Genomic DNA, 14,923 nt, shown 5'->3' with positions numbered 1-14,923 from the left:
GTGGGTTAGCTGCCAGCATACTCAAGGACAAAGTCTGTTCAGAACCATTTGGGAGCTGACATTAATCTGGCATATTCTGCAGCTAGCTTGTACTTACATGCACTTCTACACTCTGAACCAGCAACAAATAGTTTCTCTAGTGTGAACTAGGATACAGAGACCTATCAGAAAACACCACAAAGAAGAAAATCACCTGAAATCCAAGGAGTAAAGCAGGACAATTGTTAATGCATCTGTAGAGCAATTTCATAGCCCTGTTGCCTAACAGGAAACCAGTGGAGCAGCTGCTGAGGGAGTGATTGCCGTTATACCTTCTTTGGAAGCAAAATTTATTTTTCTGAAGTGTTAAAATAATCATATTGAGACTTCCTTTAAATGCTCAATTTGTCAGGAATGGAAATATGTTTTGACAATCTGAGTGTAAACCTGAGCAGAACATTACTTTTTGTAAATGCTGCATTGTAGATAGATAAAATGAAGATCTAGGGTACGGGATGCAGGCAAATGACAGTGAACCGAATAACTGATGTGTGAAGGAATATATCAAGATTAGGTTTAATGGCTGTTGTGAACTTGATTTCTATGGACATTGTGAAGAAATTGATGGAAGAAAATTGAATGGGCAGAAGGTTGACATTTGGCTTATAGGCTTTAAAAATGCTTTGTGAAATTCACAGTACTAGAGGAAACTGCAAAAGACCTCAGTAAAGAAAGTGAAGTCACAGGCTTGGGCAACATGATGACAGATGGGCTGCTGGTCAAATGCTCAGTAGCATGCAGTCGAAGGAATAATTTTAGCCAGTCGGTCATAAATTCACTGTAAAGCCCAGGAAAAAGACTAAATATTGTGAATGACTCAATGAAATTACCTACTCAGTATGAAGCAGTGAAACAGTAAAACAATGAACCAATAAAACTTGTCACCGTCAGATGTTAGTGAGGCCAAAAGAACTGCCGAATTTTTGAGCCCTTCCCTGAAGCACTATTACTTCAACTAGGTTGCTATTGAGAAAATTGCACTAATTTCCAGGCACAGGGATTTGATTCCCTGGTGCTAAGCATATTGATCAACGTGAGTGTTTGGTTGTAACTTATTAAGACAATGTTGATTTTTATTTTTTGTAAGGGTTCTGTGAGGAAAATGTTTTTTGTTCACTCTTTCTAGAGAGAAGTGGAGGCTAAAGACTGTATTTATTAGATGCTTGTGGGATATAGTATCTGACTTCAGCTTGTCTCAGAGTTGAACAGTTTTCCTCCCTGCTTGGTGTATGCATTTACAGATACAGCGAGAGCATATTATTGACAGAAAGCTGTCATCTGATGGGTTGAATTACAGACAGTCAGGGCAAGGGTTCTTTGCTGCTTAGGTTCTTGAAAGGCTTGAGACCATTAACATTCCTAGAATTGCATGTATTAAAAATCAGCATAGCAAGATTAGAGGTGGAAAAAAGCATGGGTACATATTTGTCATCATTTGCTCATGTATGTTAAGTTCCAGTTGCAAAGTGTGCCAAAGCAATAAAGTGCCAGTGCTCTCCACAGGCAGTTGGTTTCTGTACTCTGATGGGCAGCACAAAGTTCCCTGGTGTCTGTGATTGCACTGTCATGCTTCTTACGTTGGCCAAAATTAAAAGGAGAGGAGGCAAATGAAATAAGATATGTTTATAGCTTCTCTTGCTCTTCGCTGCTTCAGGAACTCTGCAATGCTCTCACACAATGTGTTTCTCTAACCTGGGGGAAAGGAACACGGGTAAGCCAAAATAAGAACATACTAGAAGTTATTTATTTCTCAGTGTCACAGAATAAAAAGGGTCAGTGTGTCACTTTTTCTAAAATTCTGGTGTGATCGTGATCAGGTATGTCATTCCTACTTGGTAATTACTCAATACTAAGATATGCAAAAGCCATGTTAAATATGTAAGGAAATAAACCAGTATTTTGGAGTTCCTATAAGGTCTAAATATGTTTCTTTCATCACTCAGTAGTTAAGGTGTTTTCTCAAAAAGCTAAATTCTCTGAGAGGGAACAAAAATTGTGTGCTTCAATAATGCTTTCAGATCCCTAGAAGACTATTGCAAAATATAAAAGAATGTCATATTTTCCCATTTTGATGGGAAGGAAAAGAGTTAAAGGACTCTAATTGCAATGAGAGAAATTCTGTTTAGAATTGGCTGATACTTAGATAGGGATAAAGTATGGCTGGGAGACTGCAAAAAAAACTCTATCACTTCTGATTTTAAGAATAGTCCTAACAGGGATCTGTCAAGTATCTTGCTGTGAGGCAGAAGATGAGAAGCCCCTAGAGTCCATGCCCTTAGTATTTTCTGTGATTCTGGGATTATAAAATTCATGGTTTCTCTGGATTTGTTCACTCAGCCTATTTTTGAAACAGAATTATTGGATAATTTAATAACGTAGGGACAAGTGAAGATACTAGAGAGAGAAGTAATCATAAATATAAGGAGATTAAAAGAGTTATAGCCATTTTAATTAAATATAAGAAATATAGTGTGATTGTAAGGACAGTGTAGAAATAGTTTAGTCTGTGTTTAGGTGCCAGAATGTCTGCACGTAAGCTTTGGAGTCCTTACTTCTTTTTGCCGTCCACAGCTGATGCTTACTAACTCCAGCTGTGACAAACTTCTCTCCTTAGATTAATGACATCTAGACAAATTCCTGGAAGGAGGTGAATTTGGACGTGAATTGAGCATCTGTTGAAGATGAGGAAAAGAGTCAGTCAGCCTAAAATGTGGGGTAGTTTTACAGGCAAAATTAAAAGGTTACTCCTGTTCTTTGAGACTTAAAAATAATATGCTGTAGAGAAGCAATTTGTGTGGGCAGAGGAACGGCCTAGCTCCATCAGTCTTTTCTGTCAGTGACTTTTATTACGTGCCTGAGTCGGGCATAACGCTGCTCTATTTACAGTGGTACTGAGAGGACAGCTTGGTGACTTAAGGTCCTGTAGTGTTATTGCTCTTTGGGGATGTTGCAAAATCCATATATATATTCTCTCAGATCACATTTCAGGGTGTAGTTTGTTATATAACAATCTTCAAAGGGTATTATTTTTGTATTAGAGGACTTGAGAAAGAATTTCTGGCTTGAACATAAAGTTCATGCTATTTTTGATCAGCTTTATCTTCACACATCATAACTTTGATAACAAGTACACGGTACATGAAAAATTGGTGACTTGCATACTTGCCCAATGCTTTTGAAAGTCTCATTAGAGCTGTGGGACTTGACAACAAGCTCCATATCTCCTGTTAGGTCATAGCTGTGACTAGAGGATAGGTGATGCTGCTTCTGCCTTGATTGTTCAACTTCTCTGTCACCCTTCATTAGGAGTTGAATGAGCACATTACTGACTGGTAATGCAGTGTACTGGCACCAAAACCAGTGTTGGATTTGGAAACAGACCTGGTGAAATGTAGTTACTGACAACAGCAGGTTTTAAAAGTATTTATTTATTTATGTTAAATAAAACAATGAAAAAGAAAATACACGCAAAAAAGAAAACAACAACACTGTAAAACTGCAAGAATTATAGACTCAAAAGTTTTAATGTTTCTGGGTCATGAGAGAGCGAGCGCCCACAGTCATGAGGAGAACAGGGAGGGTAAAGGAATGACTATTTAAGTAAATATGGAGAAGGGAGTGTGAGTGAGCTAGAGTTGGCACTCATATTCATTTTGTGGGCCAGCACTGGCAACGTACCATAGTGGGTGAAAATGTTGCAGCAATTTATCATGTAAACAACAAAACAGCCCAGATTTATCTAATCAGCTTTTCATGATAAAATAAGTCCAGGCTCCCTTTTTCCAAAACTAAAAGGGTTGCAGCAACGGCAAGATTAGGAGTAGTGTGTATGTGTGTGCATGTGTGTATAGATACGTATGAATACATTTTATTTTTCTTAAAGCATTTTCCCTCATGAGAGAGTAGACATGGAAAAAAGCATAAGGAAACGTGGGAGTAAGAAATGGGGGCTGCTTCAGCAAGAGTTAACCATTAACATTGGTGCCCTGGAAAGCTTTCAACATCTAGGAACTTATTTTTTTCCCTATGTCAAACTGGGTGGTGGTTGCTCAAGATGAGCTGGCAGAAGCTTTCTAGGCAGCATCAGACCTTGGACGAAAATGTGTCCATGGGAAATGAAATAGGGGAAGAGGCTGCTACAGATTTGTTCTGTCACATATGTTTGATTGACTTACTTTTTAATTTATCCTTCGGCACTTAGGGGACTGCAGTTCCCATCTACTTCTTGGTGCTCTGGCATTTCTGGAGACAGAGGTGTGTGGTTGTCATCGATACATAACTGGATCATGACTCACCTTGTTACATTACAGCTGGGCTTTGTAAGTGCTCCTCTTTCCCATGACATGCTGCTATGTGCTTTGAGCCAAGCAAAATGGTGTAGGCAGGTGTGAATGTCTTCAATAGAACAGACACCTTTGTAGCCTTCTATGTTATAGAAGGGAGCAGAAGAATCTTTTTTTACGTTACTTAGTCTAGGGGAGACTTCTTTCTTCTCACTCCATCTGCTGTCGCTTTCAGCTCTTCTATCTTCCTCAGTAGAAAAAAGCCCTCTGAGAAATATTCCTAGCCTTGTTACCCTGTCATGAAGAGAAGCGTGAGAGTGCTTAGTGTCAAAGTGGGATTCTCACAACCCTGTGCATTGCCTTAAGGATTTAAAATGTTGGGGTTTGTGTGTTTATAAAAGTTACTAATTGTGTTGTGAATGTAACAGATGTTAGCTACTCTTCAGAATCCCATGGAAAAGTTCTCTTGCTCTCTTTTGAGCTAAGAGGCCCTTCCTAGTGGTTCTGATGGCCAAGCTACCAGTAAAAACAAAACAGAAGAGTATCTAGAGTGCTTTTGGATTCTGTGTAGGGAAATGTTTCTAAGGGAGAGTCAAAAACCTGATGAAGTAACTCTGATGATGTTCTATGCTGACTCTATTTTGTGTTGATTTTCTGTCATGATCCACGAGTTCCCTCAGTCTCACAGAAGCCTTGAAAGTGCAGAATTATGATAACCTTGGATGGTGTGTACCTCATATTTCCTAGAGTTCATTCATAAATGAACCATCCTTGGACAGCCAAACTGAGCAGCATTTGGGATCAGTTCAAGATCACTCCAGGAAGAGATGGTTCTTCCACCTTGTGAAAAAAATCCACTGATATGAGATCGTTTTGATTATTTTTTTTTTCCTTTTTCCTGTGGTGAAGGATGTTCCTAGATGCACTACAGATTTTGGTGTTTATTTTAGGCTTCCTTATCTCCTGCAGTTATTATTCCCTGGAATGTTCTTAACAGCTAGTGTTAAGGCTTATGTTCTTTTTTTATATAGGTTCTTTGTATCAGATCTCCCCATCAAAGAATATTAATAGTTTTCAAAGTCTATAACCATCTTCATACAATAGCCATTCTCTTTGTAAAAACAGACACAGACAGATATCTCTTCCTCTTTCCATTACAAAGGTATTTGCTTCTAACTGTAGCATGTTCCAAATCTTGTCTGATAAGACAGAACAGTAATAATATCAAGATTTTGTATTTTATAAACTATTCTGGGCTACAAAAAGAAGTTGTGTGCTGTTGAAGGGTCTCTTACAGCAGATTGAGGTCCACGTTTTATTTCTTGTCTAAGCAACTATGAAATGTATAAGGAAGATGTCTGTACATGATCATAATCTTAATCTGCCCTGAGCAAGGATGGGCAGATGGTCTTTGCTGGGTTTTCCTGTAACTTCACAGTGAAGCAAGTGAGGAGGCAGTACGTGAGCTTTTGAGTTATTGCTGTACTTGAGCAGTGACCTTTTTCCCAGGTGATGTTGCTACAGTTGGACCCAGCAAGGTACAATATCATCCAAGTGTTGCTCTGATTTGTTGTTCTTTGTTTCTGGTTGCCCATAGCTGTGTGATTCAAAGACCCATCTTTCTGGACAGGAGCTTGGTGCAGTAGGAGAGCAGGCAGTCTTCAAGAAGCTGTCCCGTACTCCACAGATGGGCTGGGTGTCCTGTGGAACCTGATGAAGACCAACTGTGTTTGCTTGGACAGTTTTCTGAATGTTTAGGCAATACTCACTTCTGAACAAGGTATATACAGAACACTCCCAAGATAAATGCTTCTGAAGTACTAGTCTATTGTACTTCCTGGCCAAAAAAAAAAAAAAAAAAAGAAAAAAAAGATGCTCGCAACAGATCAATCACTGCTGAGATTTAATTAATCTTGAATCAATTTTGAACAATGCAAAGCATACTATTGCGCAAAATTCAGCAAGGCGCAGAAGCTTCTGACAGAGAAAACAAGTAGGCAGGCCAGGGCAGGAGGTCCTTGTCATCATACAATACCACTTAAAAATGAAATATTTAACAAAGGTTAGTTACAGTTTTATTAAAGGTTTTTTTTTTTTTTTTTTTTTTCTCTCTCTAGCTAGCAGCCTAACATGCCTTTCATTACCTAGATGAGAAGCTCTTGATTTCATGTCTTGATCTCTCAACAGCAGAAGTTGTACGGAACTTCATTTACCACCAGGTAAAAAAGACCTTATCTCTGCATATTTGAAAAACGTATATCCACTGAAATGCCTAATTTTGCAAGATACTGGGGATTTTTCTCTGGGAGGTGTCAGACCTTTTTAGCAATTGAAGTTCAATGTTCTCAATTTTTAACAGCAGTGACTTTAGCACTTCTTACAATTGAGCTTTCCAAGGTAACTTGGTATTGGCGCCCAAACTGATATCAGTCAGAATGAATCTGATTAAAATAATCTAAAAGTCATTGCACCTACCATGAAACTGTCTGCATCTGACTCCACTGATTTGCCCCACCTTTGGTTTTCTGCATCTTTTTTACATTAGTGACCACTGAAGTAATTTTTCAGCTTTTAGGCACAAAAAGTCATCAGTGCTTTTGGAATAGGTCTAAAAGACAATGTACTACATCCTGAAAGTCTGTTCTTTTTCCTCAACAATGTCTTAAAAATAGTTTTGTCACAAATTGTATTTAATCCTTCTGCTTTAATCTTATAATTTCAGAACATTGCAATTCCATTGCTTTTTCATTGCATTCCTTATCACACTATAATACATGCTGCATCAGTCTACTGTGACCATAAAGAAGAATTACTTCTGAATTGTGTCAGCATTTTTCTTTTTTTTTTCTTCTCCAAAACATTTCTATCTGGTGTCAGCCAAGTTGAAAAGGCCTCATTATTTTTTCAGGTTATTGAAAGTTTTTTGGTAAGTTTTCTTCCACCTGCTAAAGAAGTTCTTTTGGAGCTGGGTTTAACCTTGTACTAACAGTAATCTTGGAATTCCAAAACCTCTGTATAATTATTTGTATTTCATGACTTTGATGGATTGGACTTTACAGTTTGAATCTTCACTCTCTTCTGAGTTAAGTTTGGGTTATTTTAGCAATTAGAAAAAGGCATTTTTTGCATTTACACATTTTCTTACTGATCTCCACCTTTTCTCCTATTAAACGGTTTTTAAGAAATACTTGAAGATTGGTGGGAGCGGAGGATTGCTGTCATCCTCTCTTCCTTTCCCAACCTTTCTTCCCCCTGACTCCTTGCTGTAGGACAAAAGTGAGAAAACAAGAGAAATACAGAATGAACAAATAGGGAACTTATGTTTCACTTTAAAAATAAATAAATAAATAAATAAATTGGAAACCCCGCAATCTTAAAACTATCAAGTTTCCCTAAGGGGAAAGAAAACAGCTTCTCTATCCAGCTTTGGTCAGAAATTGTGAGGGAATAAAGTTTGCCTACAGAATGGGCCCAGAGCTGGATCTCTGGCCAACTAATTATTTCATAATCTGTCAGGAAATTCTCTAGGTCTTAAAGTATGCATGGGATTGTCCCATCCAAAATACAGTGCATTGGCTGAGCAGCTTCATTTTCTTCATTGCACATACCAGGCAGCTGTGAGTTTGGGCAGGTAGGGGGAAAAAAAAAAAAAAAAAAGTATTGTAGTTTACTGAGTTGCTTCTGCAGAGCATTTCTATGGATGCATCAAAAATATGCAGAGCCAGGGTCTCCAGCAACTATTCCACTCCAGCTGATGTCCCATTGTGACCTGGATTCCACAAATGCACAATACCCTAGGAACGTAGGAAGCAGAGGATAGTGCTACTTAAGATTGAAGATCTCTCCCTCCCTCTGACAGATTTCTGGACATTGTAATACGTTTTCTAATCCTTTCATCTAATCCACACCTTGAAGTAGAGGTTATGACTTGGCTCTAGGTACTTGTGTTGACAAGCTGTGCTTGGGCTCTGACTCACTGTGCAGACAGCATGCATAATATATATATATATATAGGTTTTTCTCTAGCTTTCTCACAGTTGAACTTGTATCCATAATTTTAGTAGAAAATGTTAAACTTTCAAAAAGTTTTCTTAATAGATGAATATTGAGCCTTGGAAGAATACTTCATAAGGTAGGCAAGACCTATAGATGCTTCTGTGGTACAGTATGGAATTTAGAGTGTTGATCCAGTTATGTCTCTGGCTCTGAGCTTCACAATGTTCCAAAAGATGCAGTGATTGCTAAAGAAATAGTGGAAGTAAATTATATAATAATGGAAAGTAATACCCAAATCACTTGGAGCTAATTTAATACCCATTTAAACAGTCTGTTTTGCTGCAATCTTCTTGGTAGTTATGTAAGATAATAAACGGTATTTTTGGTACTGAGATGGTAGACTGAAGAACTGTAACTTCTGTTACTGTAGAAACACATCATTAGTAGAGGCAGATTCTTGTACTGGTTATGGCATCTTTTTAGAATGTGGTAGTTTCATACAGGATCAAGGGAATTGCAACATCTTTTTGCAGCATGACATCAAAAATAATCTTTAAAATTTTAAATTAAAAAAAAATCTATCTTCTGTTCTAAATGACAAGAAAAATGTATTTTATTCAGGTAGGAGTATCTAAAATGTGTTATACGAATAGCTAACTTCATGCTACTATAAAATTTTCTCATTCTTTTACATGCTGCCTTCCTTTTTGAATTGCACAACTGACTTGCACATGGATACTCGCCCAGTGAAGATGTTTTACTCTGTTCTGTTTACCACAGTGAAGTGATGGGCACTGAATGTAGATGTGGAATTCTTGCCGTCCATGTGGACGCAACTCAAATTTGAGAAGTGAGATGAGAACAGGTAGAATTCATTGCAGCTCTTTGCATCTGTCTGTTGAACAGATGGAGGACTAGGCAGACTCCTTTTTTTTCTCAGCCAGAAGATTTCCCTTCTTTATTGGTATGATTCTCTGAACTCAGCAGTGAAGTTGGCCTGAAATATTTAGTTCATCTCACAGGTCTCAAAGTCCTAAGGCAAGGATGTTGCTTCTGGGGTTTCACTCAGAGTTTGTGGGTATATAGGTGTATATGGGTATACAGTTTATTCTGTATTCTGTGTGTTGCAAGTTGTATCTGAGAAGAGTGAAATGCCTCATTCCATCAGAAAGAGAAACGTGCAAGTTACCAAAATGAATAACTTCACAACAGATGGAGTTAAATCAACTGGGAAACAAACTGTGCTCTTCTTTAGAGCCCTGAGGAATATTAGCTGTTAGGTAATCACGGGCCAATCTTTCTGTTTAAAACAAATATATATATAATGATAATTGAATATAAGTTGCTTCTTGCTAAGAGTGTAGGGCTCTGGTCCAGCTGGCTGAAATCCACATTGTATTTCTTAATTGATTTCATTGCATTTGGATCATCTCGTGTGTTGGAAGATTCTACACAAATGTAGAGGGTAAATATGATCTAGGTGATTATTCATTCTCACATCAAGGTAGCTATAACATACGACTGACAAAGGCTACTTAATTCCTATAGAATCTCAGAGTGGAAGTTTCTAAAACATTAATTGTCTACGTGGTATGGACTGAAGTTTTTTTGGCTTTTATGTTAACAAAATATCATGTAAAGTGTCTCACTTCTTTCTTTCATTTGTGAGAAGTATGCCCAAGCCACATATTTGTGCATGCACACAGTATACAACACATGCAAGTAAAAGAACCAGCTACCAAAACTGGAATGCAGAGAGTGATTGCTCTGGTCAAAATGCAGACTTTCCACAGATGTTTGATTGTATACATGGGACAGACTTCACTGAAGATGAATAAACAGCACATAAAGCACACAGTTTCTCTCCCCTCATTTCTCTTGTTTATCTGATTTTGTAGGAGGTTTTTAATTAATCCCACAAAACTGCAATAAACTACAGGAACTGTAAACTTAACATGCAGGAACACTATAAATAGAAAAATTGCTACATAGCTCTAAAGTTATTTTTCTTCTTTTGTGTCTATAAACATCTGTTCGAAGCTACATGTAAACTTATTTTCTTCTCTGTGCAGCTGAAATGCATAAGGAAATATTTTTTCCTGAGAAAAAATAGCAGTGCCTACTTCAAGGAATTTGGTAATTGGAGATATTTGGTAGTGAAGAGGCTAACATTTACTCTCTAAACGTCTCTAAAGTGCTCCTCCAAGATGAGCAGAATGCCTTCCAAAACAGCTCTTAATGTTTAATTACTTCTATTCACTTCTTTAAAACTTATGAGAGACTATCTAATGGGATCCTGTGTATGTCCACATATGTATATACACATACTTGTGTAATTGTCCTTCTGCTAAGCAGATGTTGATACTGTGTAAATGAGGTTTTTATGGGAAGGTAGATCGGTGAAGCAGAGTTTGGGTGTTTTATTGTGTGCTATGTAATACACACTAGCCCTAACAATGTGCCTCCACTGAGATGATATATAAAAAAAAAAAAAAAAAGCCCCAATGTCTTCATTCAATTGTGCTTGCATATGCTCATCCCCCGTTTAAAGTGCTTGGAATCTACAGACCATCTACTCGAAGGGAACTGGGTTCTGTTTACGTTATGCACAAAGGAAGACAACAGATGAATTCTGGCTGGTTAATTTATCCTCATGTTACTCTTCAAATGAAGCAAAATCTTATCTGTCTCCTCCCCATACCCTTTGTTTCTCTCTTTATTTCACTGTCGCAGATGATTCAAGTTTTAGAAACTACAGCTTTTATGAGGTCAGATAATTTTTTATTTTTTAGAGAAGAGGGGAGAGGATGCAGTTAACTGTCTGTTGCACAGGCGCTTGTTGGGAGGGCTCTCACTGGTGCTTAGCCCTTGGCTGTGTGGAGCCCGGCTCTGACTGGAGCCCAGCTTTGGGGCAAGTTTCACACTGACAGCTTCTCCTTGTGCCACGCATGGGGAGGGGGCAGGCTGGAGATAGACGGGGCTCTGCACAAGATGAAAGAAACACGGTGTGGCTGGAGGCACTGCGCCTCTCAGCATTGCTAGAGCAGCTCAACTATGCTGTGCTATCTCAGGGAAAAGATTCTTCCTGCTATGAAATATCTGCTATTTGTGTGAGATTTTTGGAGGAAGATAAGAAGAAAACTCTACTGGCAACCTATTTTGCACCTCTGAAGCTGAATAAAGAGAAGAAGCAGGCTTTTAACAATTCATTATAGCTTAATATTTCTTAATAGCCTGAACTGAAATAAAAGCAAGTCTGTGTTTTGTACAAGAATTGTTTGTCACTTGTGGTTAACCAGACTTGATTAAACTGTTGCATGTTAGGCAGTTAGAGATTGTGGATCCTATAGCTGCTAAATTATGTAGTGCTGATATAAATTCCTAAATTTACAGTATGAATCTCTAGCATAGAAAATATTCAACTGTGTTAGCACTTGTAGTTACTGCACTGGTAGTCCTTTTAAAAACAAACGGGTAGGAATCTCTGGTTTAAGAGTCTTTACTGGGGCAGGATTATTAGATGAGGGAATAGCGTTTGTGAGTTATGTGGAATGTCTTGGTATTTTGGCCCAAAACAACTCTCTCTTTCTGCAGTGGACAGGGTAAAATCTTGTTCACATTATGCTCAGAGCATTTTGGCTGTAAATACAACTTTTCAGAGTAGAAGTATGTTACAAAGCAGCTGGATAGTCTTGGCCACGACCATTTATGTAGAAGGATGATTTGTACATACCCTCCATGAACTGCTGTAGACACGTGCCTCATCCTTAAAAATTCTTCTCTTTAGAATGTGAAATTGAACACACGTCCATTTTCCACTGTCTTCCCTCTTTCTCTTTTTAATAACCTGCTAATTCAGACAGTACACAGTGTTCAATTGCTCTTTTATTCTCCTCGGTGCAGAATGGAAAGTGTGACGGGATGAGGGTTAACACCCTCCAGTGAGAGTAAAAGATGATGCAGACCTGTTAATGCTCAGGAGGTACAGGGGAGGGGGCAACAGCAGTGTTTTTGTTTCATGCTGTTCCTGATGTACTGAAAATGTTTTGGGGATAGACCACTGTTTTGACATAAGATTTGCCTGCAGATCAGTACACAGGTTGCTTATGGTCCAACTGTTTTCGTGAATCAGGGGAAAAACATCTAGGCATGTTCACTGCATGGGGAAGAAAGCCCATAGCTCAGCACTTACATCATCCATAAGCCTTTTATTTATTTTTTGTAAACAACTCTCTTCTGCTTCAAATTAATATCCTGACTGAATTGCTGATACAAATGTTAAACTATTTCGCATCAAGTTGCCAGCTGACAGCACGACAAAAAATGATGACAGGAGTGCTCTTTCCAGTGACTTGTATTCAAGTGTCTCATCACACAACCTGAATCCATGGATATTGATCTCCAGGTTAGACAGGTTATTGTAGTTATTGCCTGCCCTCTTCTCATGGTTTAGCCCTGCTTTGTTGAGAATAAAGGAGTAGAAATTTGTGCCTGATTCAGCAAAACATCTAGGCGTGTTCAACACTAAGGCAATTCTGAAGTGCTTTTCTAGGGGAAAAAGTGCCTGACTTTCCCTCTAAAGCAAGAAAATAGTTCTTTGGTGTACTTGTCTTCACCTGTAACTTCCTATCACTTTTGCACTGGATCAGGGCTTTCCTGTGCATCCACTGGGTGAAGCATGTGTTAGTGTTGGTTGGGCCTCTTGTTGTGGCTGTGAACGCATGTACTAGCACACTAAGACAATTATGTTCATGTCACAGGGAGGAAAGCAATACCGTTCTGGAGTATGCTACACCTAATAACTGCATAGCAATCGTTTCGCTGAAGGAAGTTACATTGCTTTAATTTTCATGCTGCTGCAAATGAGAAAAGAGTTGGGCCTAGAATGTGGGTAGTTGTTGCTTAGATGATTTACTGAGTAAAAAGATTGATGGGTAAAAGCGTATTGCTTCTATGGAGGGGGGAGAAAACAACAACTGATAAGCGTAAAAGTCAGAAGAGCCTTGAAAACAGTATTTTGGCCCTTAATCAATAGCCCTCTGAGATGCGTTGGCAAGAATAGCAGTGAGGTGGCAAAGAATCCAGAGTAAATCAAACAAAGCATGAAACCCCAACTAACAATAGGCCTGCCTTTTTTCATTTCATGACCAAGCACTTGCATCACTGTTCAAAGGGCTTATTCTTGTGTCATGTATGTTGCCTTAAGCAAATTAGCTCTGGGAACCCACTTGGAAGGAAAAAGGAGAGGAAAAAAATAAAATAAAACAAAGCCCAACACCAAAATTGTGTCAGAAGCTTTATCCAAAGTCAATATTTATGAAGTCATATCGACCCAGGAGGAGTCCATGCTGTTTCAGTACCACAAGCAGTGCCATTGCCTCCGCAGCATTTTGTAGAATTTTCACACCTCTGAATCAGCAAATAACTTCACAGAGGCAGCCAATGTGCCAGAGACTTGTCCGGACCATGTGTCTCGCATTCTCTACCCAGAAGGGTCAAAACTCATGCTGGAGAGCCACTTCCTCGCTGTCATTCAGATACTCTCACACGAGCCAGGAGGCTCAGTTGTAGAGCTGCAGCACAGAGAAGAGCACAAACTTGTGGTGGGTGACGAGGAGCAGAGCAAGGAGGACTGGTGCATGGATTCTGCTGCAACCGTCTCCATGGTGCTTACCAGAGGTGGGTATCTTGCCTGCAGAGCTTCTCTGGAAGCTTCAAGCCACTTGCTGCCCACTGTGGCCAGCACGACTACACGTGTGCACTGCAAGCAGGGCTGTCTGTACCTTCCCACCAGCAGAGGCCTGATTTAAGAGCATCTTGAGGGAGCTGGGAGTTTACAACCACTTTTCTGCTCAGTATTTCCTTTGTTGCTGCTTTTTGCTTAGCACGCAGGATGCTTTGAATCTTATCCTCGGGTCTTTGTAACTCTCCCTTTGCATACAGAGGAAACAAAGATGTCTTCGGAAAAGATTGGTGGTGAGCGGACATCTGCAGCTTCTAGCTTGTGAAGGATGCCAAAATCTGTGATTACTTCTAAGGCCCAAGGCCTGTGCTCTAACTTCTTCTCCATGGCTTTATTAAGTGCCTGTGGGCAGAGCTGCCTAGCCCAGGGGCTTCTTGCTTCCCTGATGCTCTGTTTCTTTGTTGCTCGGGCCCCCTCTGCGCCCACTTACTGTGGGATCTCTAGTCAGTTAGGAGCAGGTTTCTAATGCTGCCCCAACACTGCGGCCTAACCCTGCAGTAACTTAACAGTTATCAATAGCCCTAGAGCTGTGCGCAGCTGTTCTCAGAGGAAGCGAAGCTGTAAAAAAGGCAATGCAGCTTTCCCAGCTCCTGAAGCGGGTAGGCTCACTTGGAGAGTGCTCCTCTGACAGCAGACAGACTGCACCCGGTGTTGTGCCAAGTCTCTCTCCATGCGTAAATGTTAGAATGTGTTATAGTTACAGATACAGTAAAAGAAAGATTAAATTGTACAGCTGAGAAACAACAAAGGGAAATAAATGTAGAACAGTATGTGCTGTGTGCTGTAGGTCTACAGTCTTACAATTAGATGAAGATAAGGAATACAAACAGAAAAGGCCACTTGGTTGAATGATTCTCATGTT

At 39.3% G+C, this 14,923-nt stretch overlaps 1 protein-coding gene across 1 annotated transcript in view; it reads left to right on the top strand.

The window, feature by feature from the left end:
- Positions 1 to 6,439: 6,439 nt before the first annotated feature.
- THSD4 (thrombospondin type 1 domain containing 4) overlaps positions 6,440 to 14,923 on the top strand; it is a 297,164-nt gene continuing 288,680 nt past the window's right edge. The window contains exon 1 of the mRNA XM_005025428.6: positions 6,440 to 6,541. The gene's annotated coding sequence lies outside the window, so the exon portion shown is untranslated. The remainder of the gene's footprint in view (positions 6,542 to 14,923) is intronic.

This window comes from Anas platyrhynchos, chromosome 11 (assembly GCF_047663525.1).
Source record: "Anas platyrhynchos isolate ZD024472 breed Pekin duck chromosome 11, IASCAAS_PekinDuck_T2T, whole genome shotgun sequence".
NCBI lineage: Eukaryota > Metazoa > Chordata > Aves > Anseriformes > Anatidae > Anas > Anas platyrhynchos.
Note: the sequence above shows the minus strand (reverse complement) of the source record. Positions and strands in the feature narration are given on the sequence as shown.